General features: G+C 42.8%; 1 long non-coding RNA gene and 2 pseudogenes across 1 annotated transcript; 2 read left to right on the top strand and 1 right to left on the bottom strand.

The window, feature by feature from the left end:
* The first annotated feature begins 588 nt into the window (after positions 1–588).
* LOC117707599 (selenocysteine insertion sequence-binding protein 2-like) lies at positions 589–2,324 on the top strand (annotated as a pseudogene).
* Positions 2,325–6,933: 4,609 nt separating this feature from the next.
* Positions 6,934–14,559, top strand: LOC117706833 (protein FAM136A pseudogene; annotated as a pseudogene).
* Positions 14,560–17,122: 2,563 nt separating this feature from the next.
* Positions 17,123–19,600, bottom strand: LOC143441865 (uncharacterized). The gene is made up of 2 exons (XR_013109606.1): positions 19,279–19,600; positions 17,123–18,159 (listed from the first exon to the last, which is right to left on the bottom strand). It is a non-coding gene; the product is annotated as an uncharacterized LOC143441865 (long non-coding RNA).
* Positions 19,601–23,436: the final 3,836 nt, after the last annotated feature.

A 23,436-nucleotide genomic window follows, 5' to 3' on the forward strand; every position in this document is an offset into this window, starting at 1 on the left:
GGCTAGCATCAAGTTGTCAGCTGATGTCAAACCATTTGTCCCTAAGTTTTCTGGGCTCAATGTGGCATGGTCAGAGTCCTCAGAAGCATGTGTCTTCCCGGGCTGTACAGCCACTTACTATCCATTTGTGCAGGAATCACCAGGGACTGAACAAAAAATGTTCATGGTTTTCAGAGCCCCTACCTTCCCAGCATAGCACGGGTCTTCTGAGATAGCACTGCATCCTTTTGCCTATCCCAGTTATGCCCTCGAGTCCACACAGAGTGTTTGCACAATGCTAGCCCTGCAGTACGATTACAGCCAAGCACAGTGTCATCCAGGCTTTCCGACAGCAAAGCCCCGAAGTGAGCATGTGTGTCCTCCTTGCAAAAGGTGCATCTACCTCTAAACGCAAATTTGGGTTTAGCAGGCTGGACTTTCTTGAACTGCAGAACAGTAATGTGCCAGAAACACAGAAGTTGCTCAGGTGGGGGCCTCTTGGCTCTGCTGCCAGTAACATGTCTCTCCTGGGAGAAGTAGGCAAGCCCGTGGCAGATATGGTAGAGGGCAAAATGAAGACCAATCACGCTGATAGAGCTGTGGCCAATAATGCTGCTACCAGTTCCTCTTCATGTACACGAGAGTTGTCTTAGACACCAACGGGTTATACTGTTTGGCAGACAGTGTCTTCAGATTCTGCAGCAGTGATTGAAACTGTGACTTCCAGGATAAACCTAAAGAAGACTACTTCATCAGCTGATGCTAAAACTGTTAGTGTGACATCTGAGCCTTTATCTTCAGACCCTCCCTACAAAAAGCATGTTCATCCTGCTCCAAAGGCCAACGCGTCACAAGGAGGTGAACTTGAACAAAATGAAAGCTCCGAAAAGAACAAGAAAAAGAAAGAAAAGTCTAAATCAAGTTATGAAGTCCTGACGATTCAGGAGCCACCGAGGATTGAAGATGGCGAGGAATTCCCCAACCTGTCAGTTGCGTCTGAAAGAAGACACAGAGGGGAATCACCGACACTTCATAGTAAACAGCAGACGCAGAATGATTTTTAAACTAGTGGAAAGAATAGCCAGACTCCAGTGCTGCTGGACCTGGGGGGCATGTTGGCCGCGCTGGAGAAGCAGCAGCATGGCCCTGCACGCCAAGCCGTCCTCCAGACCCGACGCATTCTCAGTAGGAGCAGTGCCTTTCCTTTCCAAGGATGCCTCCTCAGGTGAGACGGGGCGCCGCTCCAGTCAGGTGAAGACCCCACACAACCCCCTGGACTCCAGTGCCCCCTTGACGAATAAGGGGAAGCAGATGGAGATACCTAAGGCCAAGAAGCCCACCTCACTGAAGAAGGTAGTTTTGAAAGAATGGCAAGAGAGGATGCAGCAGCAACTCCAAGAAAGTGCTGTGAACCTGACGGTGGCCAACGGTGGCCAAGGATGACTCATGGGATGTGGAGAGTGGCACCAGTAACCAAACCCCCAGTCAGGACAATCCCACAGGTCCAGAGAAGACAGGAGAATCAGTGTCTTCTACATCTGTGGTTGAGGGTGAGTCAGAAGAGCCAGCTGACACAGAGTTCCAGAGGGACCCAAAAGCTTGCCAGTGCCACCTTCCCCAAGATCCACAGCCAGAGGTTCAGGGACTGCTGCAGTCAGATATTTAGTAAAGAAGTAGATGCTCATATCACGGGTCTACTCAAGAAACTGGTGCGCTTCCAAGACCAGAAGTACCAGAAGGATCCATCAAGGCCAATACAAAACGCCAGCTCATGCTGGGACTGAGGGAGGTCCTGAAACATCTGAAGCTAAGGAAGCTGAAGTGCATCATCATCTCTCCCAACTGTGAGAAGACACAGTCTAAAGGTGGGCTGGACGCCACGTGACACGCTGCACACCATCATTGATTGCGCCTGTGAGCAGAACATCCCCTTCGTGTTTGCACTCAACCGCAAGGCACTGGGGCAGAGTCTGAATAAAGCAGTTCCTGTCAGCATTGTAGGGATTGTCAGCTACGACAAGATGGTTGAGCAGACCAGGGCAGCCCGTCAGGCATACAAGACCATATTGGAGATGATGTGACAGGAGCAGGCAGGAGAACCTGGGCCTCAGACCCCTTCCAGCCCATCCATGCAGGACCCCCATCCAACCCACGGAAGAAGGCACCCTAGGTTCCACTGGAGAAGAGCTACACTATATTGAAATTTGGAGAAAGCACCTGGAAGCATACAGTCAGCGTGCCCTGGAGCTGGAAGACTCACTGGAGGCATCAACCTCTCAGATGATGAACCTGAATTTATAAGAAGAGTTCTTGCCTGTGTGTCTGTGTATTGGGTAAGGATGGGGGATGCAGGAAAAAGACTTCCTTCTCAGTTCTTTACTGGCCTGATGTATTTATGTGACTGTTGAGTTGGAAATTCCCTGGCCTAAGGACAAAGGAAGCACCTGGTGGAGCACTGTGAGTCCATCAGATGGACACTCAGATGTGCCCGTGGCCACCTTTCCTAAGAGCCTGGTGATTCAGCTTTGGTTCTCTCTGTACACTGGATCTGGAAAATGCTGGAGGACACGGTCCTGGGTACTGTGGCTGCCTAGGACTCACCAGTACAGTGCCGCTCATCCAAGTTTGAGGGTGGTGGAACAGGAGCTCAGGGGCAGAGCCCTGCCACTTTGTGCTGCCAAGAATTTGCTAAGATGAGCCTCAGAAGAAAATTCATTTCTAATGTGACTTTTTGACATAAATTAATGCTTTTAGTTTTTTATTTTCCAAATAAGTAGTATATATCAAATTTGTAGATTTCAGTTAGTTGTCTACAAATCTTTTTTATGCACACAGGATGAATGTGGTTTCTGTTTTAGAGGATGGAGTTTACATGCATATTTTCTTGCAAGCAAGAGGGCTTATTTGTTTTGAATAAAGAGTGATTATTTAATTTCAAAAAAAATAGTACATGAACAAAAAAAAAAATGGTGGCATAGTTTAGGTTGTTGGTGTTCTTGTTTGAGATGAGGTATCACTGTGTAAACCAGACTGGCCTTGAACTCACAGAGATCCTCTGAACTCTGCCTCTCAAATGCAGGGATTAAAGGCCTGTGCCGCTATGCACTACTATAGTTTAGAATACTAAATAACCCACCAAAAGCTCACATGTTTATAGTTTGGTTGCCAACCTGCCAAATTATTGGGAGATGAAAGAACCTTTGGATGGCTGGGTCAGCTAAGCTGAGGCTTGGTCATTGGAAGGTCTCTTGAGACCCCAAGCCCTCCTTCCTCTCTCAAATATGCACTAGAAGAACAACTCAGGAAGGCATGAGGACATTGCTGCTAACTCAGTGCAGACCTCTGCCCATGCTCCAGAGCAAATATCACCCATCAGGTCAAACTAAGCTTAAGATATCCCCAGGGAGGGCTTCTTGGGATGATTACTTCTCATAGGAGACATCCTGTGACATTTAGCAATGTTGATTAGCGTTCACTAAACACCACCAGCATTCTGAAATGATCACTACAGCTAGCGACTCCCCTAAGAGGAGAATGCCACCCTGTTTTAAATCACTAGCTTAAGAGAATCAAACCCTCAGCATTGTGAAGGCAGCCCCTACTGGGGTAACATTCTTAGGTCCTTGCCAAAACTTGGCGCCCTCCTCCAAAAAGAGGCCCATAACATTCAGGTTGCTTAAGAACCTACATGGCTTCCCCTCCTCTTGGAAGCAAGCTGCCTGCAGAAACCCAGTTTACAGCATCATGTCCCCACGCTGCAGGCAGCAGAGCTTCTGCTTGACTCCCGAAGCACATGCCTTCCTTTTCTAGTTCTTTCTGAGCCAGGGTAGGAAGGCTAACCAGCTTGAGTCTGCTGCAAGCAAGCCCATTGTTCATATCCATTGCTAACTACAGCCTCTGGCATCAGCATTATGAAGTATGAAGATGGCATTCTGATCTCCCAGTCACCTGCTTGGTGGTGGCGGCAGCGGCAGCGGTTGTCGCTGTTGTCGTTGTTGTTGTTCACAGTTCATTCAACATACTAAAAGAGAGATACTGATCCCGAATCTCCTCAAAACCACATAACCTCCACACCTGCCAAGTGCACACCTAAATTCCCTGCTGGAGTCCTTCATTCATCACATATGGTCTTCGTTATCTGTAATAAGCTCATAGTTCTTAAGTTTAGTACTAGTAACTTTAGCTTCACTCGGTAATGGGTTTCATTATGACATCCTTGTACATCATATATTCTGATCATATCCAACCCCTGTCACCGTCTCCTATCTCCCTTCCACCCCCACTGACACCTCTCTCTTCCCAACTAGTGTCTCTTCTACTTTCATGTCTTTTGGGTCTCTGCTTTTGGTATGGTTTGATCTGACTTGGGTTTTTGTGAACCTAAGTTTAATAACTATAGCTTACAGACGCCTGGAAACCCACATCAGAATGGCCGAGGCTTCTCACTATTTCCCATTCGTGAACAAGGTGCAGGGCGGCTAAAGCAAAGCAAACGTGTTGAAAGACTTTGGGACACACCAATGTCATTCAACAAAGCTTCATCATTTCCATCTACCAGTCATGCATAAACACTTACTTACTTTTTTGCTCCTGTCTCTAAAATTCCTGAACCAGGCCAAGCACTTCTTAATAATCTTCTTAAATAATCTTCAATAAAATAAGCTTATCATCAAGACTAATCTTTAGAAACCACATACATTAAAACTCCATTTCTAAGGAGAACTTTATCTCATGTTCTTTTATTAGCACCATTTCCATTGCCAGAAATAGTTTCCACAAAGATGTCTCGACTAAAGACGTCTAAGCTACTCAATTGTTCAACTATTCGGGATTTCGAAGGAAAAAAAAAAAGCAGACAGCATTTCTGAGCCATATTTTTCTCTTAATCGCTAAACATGTGTATTTTAAGAGAAACTTAATCCAGCCACTTCTGGTTTATTTCCATTGAAATCATTAAAATGTTATTTTTTTAAGTCATTTGTTGTCTGAGAGACTTTAAAAAACTAAGTTCTTTGCTTAAAAATCCAAATTGGCCATAAGATTATGAGCCCCAATGCCAAAAGTTTCAAGGTTGAAACAAGTGTGAGCCCCAAGTAGGAAATCAGCTTCAAATGCCTGTTCCAACCTAGAGGGGCTGGGCGGATGCTTTTCTGGCTCACTGAGCCCTTTGTGAGAGCAAACAGTATGGCAAAGGTTACAAGGGGACTGCTAAGTAAATCCTGCATTCAGAAGCCAGTCTGGAGCTTCTAAAAATTCTAATTTCTGACTTTAATCATCTCTGTGCTGATCTCCTGTGGTTTCCTCTCTGATACTTAAGGGCGAGCGAACTCTCATTGAAATGTAATTCCTCAAACAATGAGTTGCAGTGATTGCGTCTTTGTGTCTTTGTTTCCTCTTCCTTAAAAGTAAGAAACAGCTTCAGTTAAAGATCTGAGTTTGCAGAGCAAAGTCTCTTCCCCAGCTCCTGGTTAAATGGTTCTCTCTCACGCCTGTCCACCACGCCTGGAGAGACTCCTGAAATCACCAAACACTCCTCTATCCCATTGCCATTCTATCTGTCTGCTACCAGAAGCTTTAAAACTACCCCCATCTAAAGCATTACTTATCAAATGACAACTGTCAGCTATTGCCTGAGGTCTGTTTAGAAGAATATCATCATAAGAAACAAATATGAACGATTTATCAGTTTGGCTGATACATCTGGATACATTTGTGGGAAAATCTCACAGCGCTCTGCATAGAAGTTTGTATAATTTACTGTGCTTCAATTTTTTAAGCAGTACAAAATTATCCCTGTTTATTGCAGCAATTTATGGTTCTAAATCAATCCTTGACAACATCTCTCCACCCATGACTCTACAACATAAATGGTACAATAGGAATGACATGGAAATATAGGAAGAATGTTATTAATCATAGCAAAAACTAATTTTTCAAGGTTCCACAAGCACACAGCAAACTGTGCTGTATAGCTTGGTGCCGACACTTAGAGAAAAATCAATTCATTGTTCAGGAAAGAAACTAAATGGGTTTTCCTGCCACTTTTAAAGGTTGATAGACTACGTTAATGAGTTTACTTTGTGACTTGTTCCAAGGTAGATGGTTTGGCAATTCCGAGCAAGAGTCATTGTGTATTCTAAAAAAAATAAACCACAAAAAAGACCTGAACCGCTTAAGACATCACTCATATGATGGGTAATAAATTTTTATGGTTTATATTTTAACATCGTGCCCATATTTTGAAAGGTGTTATTTTAATCTGAGAAGTCTTAGGAGTTGAACATTGAAATATGAGAGAAGGCGTATATAATTGCACCTTCATAACATACCTTCACAAACTGAGTCACCTGTGATGTAGCCAGACAAATCACAGGAAGTATTGTGTCTGAATAACCGTGTGTACCACAAAGCATGGATGGCGTTACCTAGGTACCTCACTGAAATCAACAAAATTTCCCTTCTAGACTCTTCTGTGGTTATTTGGGGGGGGGGGGGGTTGTCATTTTATATGAAGCTCTATCTTATGTCTAATCCTAACAAGTACTGCCTCTCCCCCATTTGTCTTCGTCCTTCTCAATTCTCATGGCTGAGATGTACAGATTATTCTACTGTATTTGCTCAGCACTCAGTAAACTCAGTCTACTCAGCTCACCATAGCCTAACTTAAGTAGACGACAACCCCTTCTCAGAAGAGTCCCCTGTCATTGCACTGGGGTCATTTCCGTTGCCAACAGGATGAAATAGAACAGTCTCACTAATGCAGGAGCCCTGGTCCATAAGGTCAGTTGTTTTGAGGCAGACCGATGTAATAGTTTCCAAGTTTCATGGATTCTGTGAATCTTAATGCTAATGTTTTCACTAGTGTAAAGAAACAATAACCAATTCTGTTATGTTCTCCAATTCAGAGCAGACTCGGAAACTCTTGAATGCCCTTGTGACTGGTCTTCAGGTACAATGACAGTGACAGCCTTTGGAATGTCCAGGAAAATTCCTATTTCCAAGAAGTCAGAGAAGATTCCGCTACACGTAATGAACAACAATCAGGAAGACTGGCAACCTCGGCACTAAACTTGGCTCAGTCATGCAACAGTCTCAGTCTTGGATAGAGATGAACATATAATGTATGACAGAAGCAAAGTTGGAGCATGCACTTCCATAATTTACTTGAGCAGTTGCTGTCCATATGTGAAGTAACAGGTTGCCCAGTTGCATTTTGGCTAAGATTAAACCTACCATTATTCAGAGTAAAACGGTGTTGAAATCTGGAGACCCTACAGGCAGCATTTCTAGTCTCTCTCTGAGCCTTGACACCATTGTCCCCTAGGATTATGAATCCTCTCTGTCTGCTTCTGGACCACATTTAGCACATAATATTTTCTGAGTAATGTAAACATGCCTTGATAGGTTTTATACATGAGGTAACTACTCAGATCATTTGTCAGACTCCTTAAGTGAAAAAAGTTAAATTCAAAGATGTAGAAAAAAACTATCTCTGTACCTTCCTTATTAAAATCTAATATTATGAATAAAATACACATTGAAAAAAATGGGGTTTTTCCTCCTTTGCTTTGTAATACCAGGAACCATAGCACTGCCAATACTAAAGTATAACTCATACAAATTTAATAATTTTAATTTAATAATATTTTCTCCCTATTAAGTTGGACGCCAGGAGAAATATTTTATTGGGTGTGTGACATTCTTATCCGTGAACTCAGTATCTTAGAGAGCAGGCTGATGGACAGGCAAGACATTATCTGTATTGGTAAGTAAATAATCTACATTCCAGAATGTATTTTCAAAGTTTGGAAACTTATAATGCCCAGTAAAAATCTGTCATTCTCACCCTTTGTAAGAGTCTTGAAATTGCAACTGTCTGTATCCAAATATCATTCTCTAAAATCTGTCCCCCTAAGCGAGGATTTATGAGTCCCATAGTTAGACAATGGGAAATTATCCAACAAAAAGTTATCCAAATAGGCGATTATCCAACAGACTAAAGCCAAGACAGCTCTCTGGAGGGAATCACACAGATTCAGCTGCAGCTGCTTAGTAAGGATGGACACCAATCAGCTCTCTGAAGAGTGTCTCCAGGAAAAACAAACTTGAAAGACTGTTTTGTGTCCTAAGCTATTGGTTTATATTTAAAAGAAAAAAATATGGGATTGAAGCATAAGTATTTGAATGCCTGTGGGTTTTTTTTTTTTCTAAATAGTTACACCGTGACATCACAATTGTGGGGCATCTCTGGAATACTCAAACAGCAAAGCAAATAGTGGCATGTGAAACTGAAAATACAGCAAACAATTTGATATGTGTCCCTCTGATCCCTGCTGAGAAAATAATAATAATCTTCCAAGTGTGAATTAGCTGCTTGTGTGCAGTCTCACTGGATGTTCTGTGTATCCTAGGACAACAATTCAGGAGCCTCTTTTCATGAATACGGGAATTAAAGCATGCACAGGTTGGGACACAGTCAGTGGTACCCAACTAGTAAGAAAGAGAAAGAATTTAAAGCAAGAGTTCTTGATGGAGAAAGAGCACTGTGGCAGGACACGCTTTGCTGTGAGGATGGCACAGCAGTCATCATCCCACTGTAACTTGGGACACTACAGAAAGGCCGTTCACTCCCCATCCTCAGAACTCTTAGGGTATCCTGCACCATGCCACAAATAGCACATCTGTATTGACAGGTAAGCATCAGGGCTATGTCCTACCTTATCATGACAAGGTCCTTTGTAGATTTTAGGGTTTCAAGTTAATATTCCTTAATACGTTGCCTGTTTTTCTCAAATCTCTTTTGTAAGCAAACCAATCCTAAAAACATCTTCTATCTTTCTTATTCAGAGAAACATAAAAGAGATGTTGACTATCCAGTGAAGGCTGGTGATATTGCTCAGTGGCTGAATGCTTGAGTTTGATTCCTAGCACTAGTAAAGAGATAAATAATGGATACATACGTACATACATACATACATACATACATACATACATACATAACAGGTAGATAGATGTTCCTCTTTCTTAAGGCTCTTAAGATCCAAGCATGGTTTAGTAGAGATCCTTTATATACTGAAGGTGAATTAACATTTATATTCATACTGTCACATGTTCCAAGTCTATCACCTGACCAGTACAAATATACTGTGCCCATTTAACACCTGTCTACCAGGTTTCGTTGTGACAGATACTAGGCTCAATTCGAAGATTAAAGTGCAAATACAATAGTATCCGTATATGCACTAGGTATTAGTAAAACACAATACATGAGTAACACCTGATAGTACACGCTTTGTAGAAACCAACTTTTTAAACAAACCAATTAATCCAACATCACCGAAAATTCATGCTTAAAACTGTCCCTTTCATTTGATTATATGATAACAATATGTACCTTCTATCATATTTGTCTCTGACACCTCTCTTGGTTCTACTGTTCTGCTCAGCCCTTAAGTGCCAGCATCTTCTCTAGCCTATAGAGTTGTTCCTTTGTTTTAGGCATAAGACTTCCCTAGCTGCTCCTCATTTCCTCCAGTTAATCACACCCAGTCAATCTTACACCCCCTCTTGAGACCAGTTCTATACACAAATGTCCTTCTATCTCCACTGAATATTTTAGGGTCCATGAGGATCTGTAATCACATCAAGATGGGGAGGCCAACACAAATTTCACTCCATGGATTTTTTTTTTTTGGCAAGTTTGCTCAGTTGATTGGTTGGATTGGTTTCGTAAAAACAGAATCTCATCATGTAGACCGATTCGTCCTGGAACTTGATATATAGACCAATCTGGCAGAGATCCGCCTGCCTCTGCCTCCCAAGTGTTGGGATTAAATGTGTATACTTTGTTTTGCTTTGTTTTGTTGAGAGAGAGCAAGAGCAAGAGTGAGAGAGCGAAAGCAAGAATGAGAGCAAGAGAGAGAGGGGGAAAGGAGGGAGGGAGAGAGATGGAGAGAGAGAGAGGTAGAATATAAGTGGAAAAGAATCTGGAAGGAGAAAGAATATGATCAAAGTATCACATATGAAATTCTTAAGGAATAAATAAAAACATTTTAAAAGATGTGGAAGCTACCAACAATGTTATTGAGACTTGTTGCCTAGGTGTCAGCCCAAATCCCAAAATGTGAGTAACATTCTCCTACAATGAAGAAGAAACAGCAGCCTACAGCACTCTTGACCCCATCCCTCAAGTGTGCGCATTGATAATGAAGAAGAGGGGGAGAAAAAGGAAGGTTAAGAGGATTCAATCGTTTAGAGATATTTTTTGAAATCACATACAACATACATCACTTAAATGAACCATGAACTCTGGAGGATAGATGAAGAACAAAGGCAGAATGAAAAACAACAATATCTTTAAGATCAAACAAAAGGGATTCTAGGAAGGCATCGGTTACATCAGAGACTTCGTTCCCATTTGTCATATTTATTATTATATGGCAAAGGGAATTTGTTCATAACTTGAGATGTTCATATGAAGCCATGAGGTCTTGTGGTGATCTCTCCCTCTAGTATACACTGTCACAGTAAGAAAAAGCAGACAACGGGGAGACTGAAGAAAGTGTCTCCTCTCTCTCTCTCTCTCTCTCTCTCTCTCTCTCTCTCTCTCTCTCTCCATCCCTCTCTCCCTCTGTCTCCCTCTCCCTCTCCCTTTCCCCTCCCCCTCCTCCTCTCTCATTGGAATTTTTATGAAAATACCTGAACAGATACCAGATACTTGAAATTCACATGTGATACTTGAAGGAGAAAGGAAGATGATATTTCTCTTAATAAAATTCAAGAAGGAAAATTCTGGCTGATGCAAATTCTAAGTACAGAATGGGTGTTTCAGGAGCTTCGGGACATTGTCTATTTATGTGATGGTTCATTAGTCCCTGCAAGCATGTGGTCTTCCCAGAATGTATTCAAGAACATGACCTTTCCCTCACTTTTTCCAATTATAGCAGAACAAAATTTAAATCGCTGTACATTGACCCATCCTTGATCATTAAAAAAAAAAAAAAAAAAAAAAAAACTTTACTCTGTTCGTGTCCATCTCACAATGAGAGAACGCTTTAAAAAAATAATTTAATGATGATAAAAATTTGCATAGTTTTCTTCAGGCAAAACACACACAATACTGATATGTCTCATTATTATTTCTTTTTCTTCCCAATTTGCATCCTCCTTACATTTAATGCAGCCTCTGCCCTGACAAGGTGTGTGTAGTAAAACTGAAATAGTCAAAAGAGGCTCTGGGCAGAGGGCTCTTAAACAGGAGCGATGCTTTTTAACAAGCAATTGTTAGGGAATCTCTGAAAATTGCAATACAGTGTTCTGCAGCAAACTGTGAGCTAGATTCAAATACATCTAGGGATTGGTTTTTATGGACTTTTTTGTTGGTTTGTTTTGGTTTGGGGGTTTTGGTTTTCTTATTTATGTGTACTTATGTGTCTGTGTATAAGCATGTGTTTGTGGATTCCCATTGAGGCCAGAAGAGGGCAGCAGATCACATAGAGCTAGAGTTACAGTTGGTAGTGGGCCCCCCAGTGTGGGTACTGAAAACCTAACTCCAGCTTTCTTCAAGAGCAGTAGTTGCTCATAACAGCTGCCTCAGTTCCCTAACCTCCAAATGCCTCCCCTGAAACACGTTCAGAAATACAGTGACATAGGAAAAAGCAACTGCTTTGTTCAGAGGGGATATTTCTATCAGCATCAATTCTCTTTTCTCTCATACTGTGACATGAATTTTACATGTATTTTTGGTGTGTTTGGTTCATTATGTTCACACAACAATGTAAGGTTTTCTTTTTCCAATCCATCGCTTTTTTCCAATTGCTCCCCACAACTCAGCTCCCGTTATCCAGTGAGTCATAACTGTGCAGGGTAGAGCACCTAGACCAATGGTTCCCGACCTTCTGCATCCTGTGACCTTTTAATACACTTCCTTATTTTGTGGTGACCCCAACCACGAAATTATTTTGTTGGTACTTTATAACTGTAGTATTGCTACTGTTATGAATCACAATGTAAATATCAAATGTGGAAGATATTTGATATGTAACCCCTATGGAGGTCATGACCCACAGGTTGAGAACCACTGCTCTAGACCAAGCATGATCTGTTTTCTGTTTCACACATGTTAAAAACATCTACATTTGTACCAGTCATGGGTGGCACTGAATCCATGTAACATGCTTATGCTTTTCCTATGATATATAAAAGTTGAGCATAGTCAGAAATTTCCCATGCTAAGACTTTTTGCCCTAAACTATATAAACTCTGTTACAAATCTTTTTCTCAGCAGCCTGGGTCCCATGGCTCTAAATTCCTAATTTCCATAATATAACTTGCTTCTCCTTTGCTGAGTCTGGTAGTATGTCTCCAAAAGATGGCCTCCCGGATGCTGTTTGTCATGAAAACAACTTGGCACACTATAACTGGACTTAATGAAGTTTACAAGCACATCAGTACCTTTGCCAGGGAAATAAAAAGACAGACATAACGTGCCTATGGTTAAAATAATATTTCCAAAGTAAATCCTTTCTTCTAGCCATGTTTCCTTCCATATTCATATAGCCCCTGCCAAAAGTAAAAAATAACACAGCTCAAGATCACAGGCTCAAAATTATTTCATTTTAATTTTGTACAAATCTGAGCTCTTGCTGAGTTTGCTGTGGGGAAAGCGTAGTGTGAAATGAAGGGAAAGTGGGGGGTTGTTCTTCTTGCCAGTACACCATTCTTTGAGGTTAACCTTACGCTCTCATGAATCCTTTCAATAATTGAGTCTAAAAATATTATATTGTAAGTTTATTGTGTCTGTATGAGTAGGTGCAGTGCCCGAGAAAGCCAGAAGAGGGTGTAAAAGCCCCTGGAGTTGAAGTTGCCAGCAGTTATCAGCTGCCCAATGCAGGTAGGTGCTGGGTCTTGAACTCAAGGCCTTTGAAAGAGGAGCGAGTGCTCTTAACCATTGAGCCATCTCTCCATCCCCTATTCCTGAGTTTAAAGAGGTAAAGAAGACTGAAAATATTTACTTAAAACCACCAAAGTGCCTTTTCTCATCAAGATCAAGATGAGAAAAAAAATTCTACAGTAAAAATCACCCCAAGATTTAAAACTGGCAGCTATAGCTATGTAAACCAGTCATACTGAAAAGGAAAAAAATGTGCCTCAAGTTAGAGAAACTAAAGGCCCAAATCTTCCAAAAACACAGTAAGAATAAACTTTTCACTTAGTAAAGGTGCTATCTTGTGCATATGAGGAAAAGACAATATACTAAGCAAAGCATGTTCTTAGCACGGGGTAAGATACCATGCTCACAATACTACCTCTGCCCCCAGCTATGACTCTCTCCCTTATTCTCACTATCGAGAATATTTGCTTGTGGTTTATTAAAAGTTAAAGATCATAAGTATAGTTTCTAGTGGTTCTAAATTTTCTTTCTAGCAATAATACTCTTGGGGGCTGCCGAGGTGATTCAGTTGTTAGGAACATTGGTTGATCTTTCAGAGGACCTGGAGTCGGCTCCCAGCACCCATGAGGTGACTCACAACCACCTGTAACCCTAGTCCCAAGGGATCTAATGTCTTTCTCTGGCCTCTGAAGGGACCAGGCATACATGCAGTACACATATATACAAGCAGGCAAAACACAAATACACACAAAATAAAGAAATCTTTTTAAAAAGTTAATACCCTTGGGACAGCAAGATAAGTCAGTGGGGAAAGGTTTGCTGCCAAGCCTGATGCCCTGAGCTCAATACCTGGAGGAATGGTGGAAGAAGAGAGCTAACTCCTGAAATTGTGTCGCCTGATTTTCACTTATGTACCTTTCTCCCAAAAGAAAATAAACGTAAGTAAATAAATAAATGTTTAAAAAGGAAAAGAACTCCCCGCAGGACTAGGGAGATGCTCGGAGGGTGAAGAATTTTCTGTGCAATCACGGAGACCTGAATTCAGATCTCCAGTACCCAGCGCAAAGCCAGTCTTAGCAGCACATATCTGTAATTCCTGCCTGAGGAAGGAAGAGGAAGATGAGGAGGAGGAGGAGGAAGAGGAGGAAGAGGAGGGTCCTGGGCACACAGGCCCAGTGGTTGGGCTCCAGGCTCAAGGAGGCACTATCTCAAAAAACAAAACAACAACAACAAAAAAAACAATGAAAAATAAAACAAACAAAAAAAATGTGACTTTCAGATGCCAGCACAGTATATCTAAAGGTCACAGTGGTACAGCAACTAAGTGCAGGCGGCTTTGCATGCTGTGGTGAAAGGTGTGGAGAGAGAAAAAACTATTCAGAAGATGCAGGGTCTCATGTTCCAGTGACATGCCAACTGCTCTGAGGACAACCAGGTACCAACGCATCCAGCACTACCATGCTACCATGCTCTGGCTCAAGGCCAAGCTAGTGAGCTGGCAAGGTTTCAGGACTGTCTGAACCAGTGCACAATGCATTGCAATGGCAAAGCCAAAGACTTGATGGTTGCAGGGAGTAAGGAGCTGCAGGTGAAGCAGATGTGCAGATGACCACATGCACCTCATCCCACCAATGGCCAAGGAGATGAAGGAGTCTCTGTCATACATCAGGAAGTCAAACTGTCAGTGACCACTGGGGCTAAGGGCAGGCTATTCAAATGGAAGAATGAAAGTTTAGTCTGTTAAGCAACATTTATGAATGAGGAAAACTCAGGACACAGCAAGCTCCAGGGGAGTGGCATTCACCTCTGGACACCAGTTCCTTCATGTCTGGACCTTCAAAGGTGAAGTTCTTTAGCTAGTGCTAAAATTTGGATCAGAGATAGCACAGGCTCCCTAGAAGGGAACTCTAGATCCTAACTGTTCATGTGCAAGTTCTGCAGTTCCTCCTGGCAATACTGACTGCCCTTGTACCAGAGGCTCAGATTCTTCCTACATAGACATCTAAGCTGGCAGCTCTTTTCAACCTGCTGGTAAGGGTTGAGGCGAGGTGTGTCTGTAGTCAAGGCCCTGTTTACCACAAATGTCACCACAACACCTTGCATATGCTCTGAAACAAAACCCAGTATGCCAGGAGTTTAGCGGAAGGAAGAAGGCTTCCTTCCCATATCTTCATTTTACTTGGTTTTTGTCTTATATGCAAGGGCAAAAAAAAGTGGATTTAAGGTACAGGAGGTTTGAATAACTCCTGGAGGATCTTTGTATTCTCTGACCAACAAGATGGGAATGTCCGTTTCTTCAAATTCTGTCATTCTGGAAGCTCCTAACAAGACCAGAGAGTGTCACACTGTGTGTAGGAAACAGCTTCTTTCACTTTCTTCTGTGGCAAAGTGACACCTCTCCATGAAGAGCAGGGGGCTCTTGTCACCCTCCTACCAGTAGCTGAGAGTAAACAGAAAACAGGAACTGTGGAGAAGCACTGGACTGGGAAAACCTAGATTTCACAGGATAGAAGTCCAAGCCCAGTATTACTCAGCCCCTGAATTCACCAAGCCTTGGACAGGTAATCTCCTAGCAACAAGGACACCTAAAAGTGAGAGATTTGGGCCAAGATAACCTAGGACCATTATAGAGCAAGACAGGCACACCCCTTACCAAATGCCATTTTGGCCTGGGGCTTTGCAGTGCAGTGTTGCTGGCCCAGCATGGCATTTTATATTTTAGATAATTACTTGAAACAATAATACACCTGTCTGTGTGTTCTGTCAAGCCTTTGATATATTTTCCAAATGATTTGGTTTTTAAATAAAGTTTCATTGTCTCCAGCTTTAAAAAAAAAAAAAGGTGAAAAGAGATCAAGAAAGACACCACCTTGATGATGTTTCATCTTCACATGCACACACGTAATCACACACATGTGTGTTTATACGCAGGAACATGTCTGTACACACACACACACACACACACACACACACACACACACCAAAGACATCTTCCTGGTGACTGTCTGTTTCATCTTGGATCATCACTGCCCTTTGTAGCTATGCTTTCTACCCAGAGTTACTGATCCAGACAGCTCAAGTATTCTTTCTCATCTGAACTTGAAGACTTTCACTTTGCCTCAACTTTCTTGAATACAAGGTTTGTTACAGCATTACTCTCTGGAAAACTTCTCTCTAATTAGTACTTATGTTGACATGGAATTTCAAGGCAGTCTGCCTACTACTTCCTAATCCACTTCAGTTCCTGGAGCAGACAGGCATTCATAAATGAAACAGTGTGTGGGCAGCAACATCCCAAGTACTGAGTGGGGGCTGCATTTCTCAAAAGCTTCCCCAAATACAAGCTTGACTGAGAAGAGGAAGCCCGCTGCCCCCAGGAGAGGCATAAAGGAGACAGTTGCAGCCATAAAGAGGCCAGGAGAAATGCTCAGGACAGGAAGGGGGAGGGGAAGTGCAAGCAAGTCATGGCCGTTGAATATTTGAAAAACTGGGGAAATACTCAGAATAAAAGAAGGTGTATAAACATTAGAACAGGAAATTGTATAGTCTGCATAGACCAAACTCTGTGGTATGCTTGTGTGTTTCTAGGAAGAAAAGTCACTAAGGACTGACAGAGGTAGCTGTTCCCCCCTATGAAGGCTCCTTTTGTTAGATTTGTTTTAGCACAAATTATGCCTTGTGATGCTGAAAGGGAGACATCACACAGCTCCTGACTGCATGGCTCCTTCCACAGAAGGAGTCTCAACCTAGGGTATATACACTGTAGGTTGTATGTTATGAGATTTGGGCCATTTGTAGAAAATGTTACACCAGAAATTAGTGTGTGTGTGTGTGTGTGTGTGTGTGTGTGTGTGTGTGTGTGTGCACGTGCGCACAAGTGTGCATGTGTGCACGTGAGTGCATGCATGCATGCTCACAAGCCACACAGTTGGGGATAAAGAGCTATTCAGTCCACTAGGCTATTCATGGAGACAGAAACAGGTAATGCGAAGGAGTTGGTGAATTAAAGAATCTAGTGAAATGGTGATCTGAGTGCAGGGCATGATGGGAATGAGGATAGACTAGTTAGTGAACTTGACAAACAGGGCTCAGTTGGGAAACACAAGGAAACCAAGCTGTCAGGACAGCCAGTTCTTGGTGGATTGATTGACTTCCAAATACAGATGAGGAGCCTCTCGTCTTTAGGGAAGAATCCAACATCTGGTCATTTAAAACCTTCCAAGACTCCTCCTCATTTAAATCAGAGGCATGTAAAAGGCCAGAACAAATTTAATAATAAGTGGGTTGGATTCCCAACCCACTTTCTACAAATAACAATTACACAAAAGGAAAGTTGGTAAGTCATTGTAAGAGTATCAAAACCAGTGACTATCAGGGAGATGTCCTTGGGATTGTCTGTTGTTTCAACGGAAATGACCACTGAAGCTGTTAATAAGGACGCCACTTGGAGCTGGGATACGGCTCTGAGGTTAAGAGAGCGTGCTGCTCTTCCAGAGGACAGGAGTTCAGTTCCCGGCAGCCAAGTCTGTCAGCTCACCACTCCAAGGTGCTGGGAACACCTTGAGCAGTTAAAGTCCTCTTAACTGCTCAGCCATCTTTCCAGCCCTGAGACAGGTGACCGATTGCTCAGCCTGTGCACCGCCTCCCTCTGCTGTTTATTAGTTTCATCTTAAATCTGAGCGGCTGGGATCTCTCCCACCAGGTCTACATGGTTGTTCCCACAGGACTGAGGAGAAAAGGCTCACGAGGATATGTGAGGATATGTGAGCAGCAAGCATCTGCTGCGAGGGGATGTCTCGGTGAGTCTCAACGATGTAGCAGCCTTAAGTGTTCTCCATTCCTCCGAGTAACCCCAATAAGCTCAATGGTCCTCTACTCTGGGGTTGGGTGGAATCCATTTGGTCCGTCGCTGCCCTCTCTATTTAAAGTTAATGGAAACAGTCTCCCTGTGGAAAGCCACGCTGCAACCTCTCAAACCCTTTTTTTGATTGTATTTTCTGGATGTCACCGAGATAGAAAATGCTTTTCAAGGGTTTCTTTTCCAAATAGAACTTGAAATTCTGAAGAGTCTCAGCGCCCCCTAGTGGCAGACCACCGCAGTCCACCCTCAATTTGCTTCTCGGAGAACAATAAAGTTTAAGCAAAGCTTCCGAGATATGGTTTCTTTTTTTTTTTCCCCACCATAATTACGATAAAAAGCTAGTTCTTGTTTCTGAGATGGAGTATGACTTCCAGTAGATGACTTGCAGCTCACTGAAGAGTGACTGTGGTCCAACTGAACGCTGTATCTGGGCATCAAGGAAAGATGTATTAAAATACAAAAATATTAATGGGTCGTGAGACACACAAGCCTGAATTGGAATCTGCATTCTAGTTCCATTCTGTTGATGCCTGAGGATGAGATGTGTGGCCAGAAATTTGATGTGACGACACTTCTCTTTCTTCATCTATGGTACGGGGTTGGCAGTATTAACGAGCCACCGGGACCTGTGCTTGAAGGTCTGTAGTGGGGACACAGGCTCCACAACCTAAAATGGGGAAATGCTCAACAATTCCAAAGACCTGAAGTGGCCACTCTGACACATTACCTACAACCCATGTCTACCCTCTGACTCCCCACAGTGTGCTATCTAAGCGCTCCAGAAAAAAAAAACAAAAAAACAAAAAATGAATTGCTTAACCCTCACAGCAGTGACCCCATGAGATAAACATAACCATCAAACTCAAACACAAGAAAAGGCAGCTTGAAAGTCACCCAATTTCACACCAGCAATAATTGGTAAAAGCTGCAAGTCCGTGCTCCCATCTGCCTGCCATGCTTTTCTAGAACACCGCTTTCTGGGGGGTTGTCCTGAGAAAACAGCCAAGAGTATGTGTGATCTTCAGTCAGAGTATTGATCCCAGTCCTTTTTATAGAATATTTAAAATATAATCAACATGACCAACAACAGCCACAGAATCTTGCGCTAAAGAGAAGATATGAAAATAATTACTCTACACCCAAACTATGGACTTTAAAGAACTTCTGAAGGCTCAGGAAACATGCCCAAAACATTGCATGAAAATATGTATATGTATACAGATACATATGCATCATATACATATATGTTAAGCCTGTACATGTTATGTGTATACGAACATTGTGTAGATCATTAAGTAAAATGAAAAAGAATCCTTAGAACATGCATAGTTAGACCAGGGCAGTGAGAAGAGAATACCACAGTTTTTATTTTCTATTTCTGCTTAGTTCATTCCAAGATCCATCTTCCACGTTTTTCCACAATTCTAAAAAGACGGTTGACAAAGGGATTTAGCAAATAAGACCTTCTAGTTCTGAATTTCTATTATTTTGAACAGGAGAGAGAGGAGGGATGGATATTAGAAGTTGAATAAGGAAGAGGGCTTACCATCTTCCTAGTAGTTTCCAAATTGGCTGCTCAGAATCCCCTGGAGAAATCAAGGTAAAAATCCCTCTGCAGTCAGGGAGAGGGCAGCGAGCCCAGGTCTGACAGGCCCTCCTCATACATTCCCTGTGATGGTTTCTTCTAAATGTCGACTTGACACAATTAGAATCACAGGAAAACAAGTCTCAAGGAAGGGTTGTCTGGATCGTGGTGGCCTGGGGTGTGGCTTGAAGAACTGTCTTGAATGCCTTAAATCGATACAGGAAGACCCGGCCTGAAAGTGGGTGGCATCATTCCGGGGCTTGGGGCCCTGGCCTGGATAGTAACAGAGAAAGCTCACTGAGCACCAGGCACCCGGGTTTTTACGTCTCCATTTCTGACTGTGGGCAAGACGTGACCAGCTCCTTGTAGTTCTGATCAGCTTGTCCCCTCACTCCCCAATGAACAGTAAGCTAGATTAAACCCTCTCTGCCCTAGGTTGCCTTTTGTTGAGGCATTTTATACAGCAAAAGAAACTGGGAGAACCCTAGTGTGACCTTTCCCTCTGCCTGGCACAGAACACACCCTCTTGACAGGGAAATGCAGACCAGAATTGTCATCAGCTGTTGATATTAACGCACCAACTGATGCTGATAAATTTTAACTGTGGGTTTAATTTCTTCATTTTCTCTAAGAAAAAATTTTCTTGACTAAAGAACAAATTCACTAAGAAAATGCAGGAGCCAGACATACAGCCTAGTTAAGAAGATGTAGGAGCGACATATAGTCCAGTGAGGCGGCAGTTGACACACAGACAGCCAAGAACAAACAAAATGTTTGTTTCCCCAGCCCTGAAACAGAGGTGTGGGCCATCAGCTACACAGATTGTTACACTGATGGCCCTGAACTGAGAGAACTTGTTCCCAACCACACTCATAAACAGTTGTCCATACCTCTGGGCTATACACTAAGAACTGAGATTCATCCCCTGGTAGTCATATGCCTGAAAACTACAAAATAAGATTCAAAAAGAATGCATGACTGGGAATTTTCAGTTAATGTATTGGGAAAGCTTTATTTTAAAGACTGGACTGTCCACAAGCTCTCAATACCCCTGAAGTGTACCGAAGAAGGAAAGTTTCCCTGGCCACACAGTGAACATGTTCATGAATCCAGGGCTGGGGTGATACATTCCAAAAGCCTCCCTTAGAATTCTAAAACCTAAGGGTTTGTTGCCTTTGTGAACACTGGAGTGGTGTGGTAACCTTAATGAGTCTCAGACCATGAAGACAAAGATAAAATGACCCACACATTCAGACACAGAACACCAACGTTTGTGTCACCGAGGGCCCTTCTGTGTCATTTTGTTCATGATGACACCTTCAGGGGCTAGCCACTGGTCTAAAAATGGATTAAAGTGTGACATAAAGTGATTTGTCACTATTTCCTACATTTCAAGAAGACAGACGCTCTAGTATGGCAACTTCAACCAAACCCACAAATATTTAAAAGTCAAAGCCAGAACCTAGGCTGAACTGACAGGCTGCGTGGAAACGGTCTGGCAGAAGGGCCTTTTCGGGTACTCAGGGTGTGGACAGCCAGTGCTGGGCTCTCCCATTAGTTAGCTCACCAATGATTCCACCCTCTCAAGCTCTTCCTGCTCCTTCCGGGTCAGTTCTCTTGCATGATATTTCCTTCTGCTTCAGGAAGCTTCACTCTCAAGACATCAAGTGCCCACACAGACAAACCACAGTAAGATGGACGAGGCAAGGCTAGATTCTACTGTCTCTCTCACATGAGCAGCAGATGGAACCCAAAGTCTGTTAATCATTCTTTACCTCAGCATAGGCTGACAACACATTATATTCAGACAATAGTGGGGAGAAGGTGCCTCACAGCTAGGATCCGGGATGCTGGGGCTTTGGTCGACAGATGCCACAATCTTAGACTCCCTCTCCTTTGCCAGTCATCAGCTCATTTTATGTCTTTCAAACACAAGAAGATTACAAAGTCTTTCCTGGAAAGCCCCTTAGCTACATAGCTCTTTTAGGAACTAGGCTTGTAAATGCATAAAGCCACCATGAGCCTTGATGGAATCCAACCAGTAAGAAGGGCCCAATCTTAGCAATAGTTCCATTGGCATGACATGCAATAGGACCCACACAGGGCAGGCAGGACTGTTCCCTGAGCTCCATCACCTCGTATTTGAGTGCTCGCAATACCAACGAAATCACAATAAAATGCCCATTTCTCATTTTCTTTTTAATGTCTTTGTGTATAAGGTGGATGAAGTGTGTATGTCTGGGTTGATACTGAAAAACTTCGGAGACTTATTTTTTATGTATATATGTGTGTTCCAAAGGTAGTATATGTGTGCTCCATATGTGTTCAAGTACCTGAGGAGGTCTCAGAAAAGGGTGTCAGATCCCCAGACTGGAGTCACAGGCACCTATGTGCGTGGCTGGGAATCAAGCCTGAATCCTCCACAAGATCAGCAAATGCTCTTAACTACTGAGCTATCCTTCCCTCTCTTAAACATTTTAGATGCCTCGACCGTTGTGTGTGCCCAATCAATAATGAAGAAAGACAAGAAGGAAATAAATGAAGGAAGGAAAGAACACTGATAATGAATCGACATCAAGGACCAGAGACTCACCAACAGTGAACACCATTGTTAGTATTGAGCCAGAGGAAGAAGAATGGAGGTCCCCATTTATCCCAATGTGATATCAGAGAAGGTATGGAGGTCCCCACTGGTCTCTATATACCAATGTGACATCTGGTTACCCCATTCTGGAAGATAGTCTTATCAAACTTGAATTTGACTATACAGTGTAGAAGTTAATATCTATCAGAAAATCAGAAATGGAGTCACGGTCATCCTGGTGCATTTTGTGGGGCAGTAACTAACACGCAGTAGCACTGGCTCTGCAGGCTGGACATCTAGGATCAAAGTCATCTATGGAAACATTTCTCCCTGTTGTGTCATGGTGGAAGACAGTAGACCTAGAAAATGCGGGGACCCAGGATGGGCCCACAGACAGATCCTTCCATGACAAAGTGCCTTGGGTCTTCTCTCATCTTAGAGGGCCCACTTTGCCACTCTGTTGCTTTGAGAACTGTGTTCTAACACATGACTCATTCAATTCCCAGCTGGGCTATAAATAACACCAGCAGGTCGGTGAACAGCTAAACATATATGTCACCCCCACACACACTTCTGGCTTCCCCACTACAGATGCTAATGAAGGGGAAAGGCTAATCTCACAGACCATTGATCTGTATCATTGGTGAACTCCCACAAAGATTTTTAAAACAAAAGAAAGAAGGTAAATATACTGCCAGCAGTATATTCACTACTGATGATGATAAACACACATGCATAAGTTTTTCACCTCACCAATGCCAAGGATATTTGAGTATCTTCAGGAGGGAAGACAATTCTGCACTGTTAGAACAACACCATCACTATCAAGCCCAGGGACAAGAAATGTCAAAGTCGAGTCCCACTTGAAAGAGTAAACTTTGCCCAAATTGTTGAGGAATTGGTATAATGTTCTAGCATCCTCTCCCTTTTTCCAATGTGCCATTCTCCTGCCATCCCAGCCTCCAGGAAGAAAGCTCTGTGCTCCTATCTCCTCTCTGCCTCATCCCCTTCCCGCTGTGACATATACCATCTACTCAGACAAATTGTTACAAAGTGGCCGTGCTATGGCTCAGCTACCAAGGAGTCATGTCGTAGAACTGCCGTCCCTAGAGTGTTAATGCTGGGAGTGATGTGACCTTTAAGATGTTGGGTCACTAGGTCAAAGGTGGTACCGATGGAAGAAATTAAGAGTTGATCATGGAATACTGAATAATTATTTTGTTTTAATTTTTATATTTGTTTACTTATTTTGTGTATGAGTATTCTGCCTGCATGTGTGTCTGAGTCACCATGTCTGTGACTAGCACCTATGGAGGTCAGACGAGGACGTTAGATCTCCTAGAACTAGAATTACAGACAGCTGTAAGCTGCCGTTTTGGTGCTGGGAACTGAACACTGCTCCTCTGGAAGATCGGTCAGTGTTCTTATCTGCTGAGCCATCTTTCCAGCCCTGGGATACTGAATGGTTCTTACATGAATGTTGCTGGATAAAAGCAAAATGGGTGCTGGAGATGGCTCAGTCTGTGAAGAGCTTG

The sequence above is a fragment of the Arvicanthis niloticus genome, chromosome 4 (assembly GCF_011762505.2).
Source record: "Arvicanthis niloticus isolate mArvNil1 chromosome 4, mArvNil1.pat.X, whole genome shotgun sequence".
Taxonomy (NCBI): Eukaryota; Metazoa; Chordata; class Mammalia; order Rodentia; family Muridae; genus Arvicanthis; species Arvicanthis niloticus.